Here is a 1,806-nt window from a genome sequence, read left to right on the forward strand (position 1 = left end):
AGGGAAGGACATGCTGCTCCTGGCCCTGGCCTCCATCTCTACGACCCGTGCCCATGATTTCGTCATCGCTACCGCTGGTGCGCTTCCTGTCTGTCACTTTCCTCTTATTGCTACTATTGCTATCCTTCCTGCTGCTGCTACTGCTACTCCCCGACCCGGCGCCCTCCCCCGAGGTCAACGCGGAGAAGGCAAGCGGTCCTCCATCTGCTACCAGTCTATACGAATATTTTTGCTGATTCAAATTATAATGCCGTGAGGCATGAAAGAAGAAGGCCGTCACCCGACTTCCCTCCAGGAGATTGGCTCCGCTCCAGGACGGGTGAGGCTTGAAAGAAAAGGCCGCTGTCTGGTTTCTTATTCTGTTTCGACAACAGCTCCATTCCAGATAGCCTATCAATCCTATTAGAAGCCAGCGAACTCTCTTACAGGTGTTTATCATGAGGATTTGAGTCACAGGTGATGCAAAAAGCTACGCAATAGAAGCGGCAGCTCCTATCCGTGGTAGGCGATATTTCTTGTCAATGAAGGAATGGCAGACCAAAACGGAACCTTAGTACCCCAGGTCATGCCATCAACAGATTTTTTTCCTGTTGATGAATTTACGACGTGTTGAAAACAGGGGAGAAAGGGTAAAGAGAAGAATAAATGAGCCGGCATCAAGGGGCTTGACTATGGGAGGGATGATCTCGACGGGGTTGGACCCTCCTGGGAGGCGGGCGAAAACCTCGTTGGGGCATTTCCAAGCACGATCATGCCCAACAAACCCACCTTGCGACCCAATCTGTGCAGATCAGCGTCGCAGGAACGGTTGGGAAAGCAGGCAAGGTACACAGTGGGGAGGCACGACTTCAAGGCCGGGCAAAAAGTGCAACTGGAAGCATGGGTTGTATCCTGGTGCGGGGGCTCATGGCTGGAAAAGCGAGTCTTCCTCGCCCGCCCCGGCACTCCCCGGGAGGCACACATTAGGACACGATTTCCCTTCCTTATGAAAGACTCGACCTGCGGTAACGCGCGCGAATAGGTTGACAGGCATGTAGAAAAGGTGGTGGAGGGGTGCGTCGTGCTTGGTAACGCGTAAAGGCGTGGATTTGACGACCGTAATGCCAGCCTTGGCGGAATGAGGGTACCTGACCATGATGATTGTCTGTCTGCCGTCCACCTTCTTGTGCCAAAAATAGGAGCCACCCAGGCCTTTATGCCCCACCCGTAGAAGTATTCTGCAGACACTGATGGTAATTCCTTATCACTTGTAAAGTTGCATTGTTTCGCCCCCACAAAAGTGTTCGCAATGAGTGCTCCAGCGGCCACAGATGACGCGAAGTCCACCCCCCCTGCGTCTGCGGGCGCCGCGACAACTGCCACTACTCATGACGGGCCAGCGGGAGCGTATGAAGATCCGGAATTACTCCACAAACTTGCAGACACGGTGCGGCGGACAATGAAAATCCGAAACGGAGTCCTTCAAGAGACTCGTGTGGATTACTTCAAAGGTAGTAAGAGGGGGGAGGGGACGAGAAAAGACAAGAAGCAAGGACGTGTGCTGAATCTCCTTGAGGCCATCGAAAAGTCTGTAAAGGGCGTCCAAAATGCAGGAGCAAGAACAATGGTACAATTGCGCTGTCCGTGACCTTCCACTCCCAATTCCTTCCTTTCCAGGCACGAAACTAATCAAATACCTGACCACGGACTCGCTGAGCAAAGCAGACGGAAAACTTCCCAGTGTAGCCTCGGAGGAGCAGGCCATCGCCATCGGCAACCTGCTGCTGCGAGCCAAGGGGTAGGGAAGGAGGGAGGGAGGGAGGGAGG

The sequence above is a fragment of the Nannochloropsis gaditana genome (assembly GCF_000240725.1).
Source record: "Nannochloropsis gaditana CCMP526 unplaced genomic scaffold scaffold604, whole genome shotgun sequence".
Classification (NCBI taxonomy): domain Eukaryota; class Eustigmatophyceae; order Eustigmatales; family Monodopsidaceae; genus Microchloropsis; species Microchloropsis gaditana.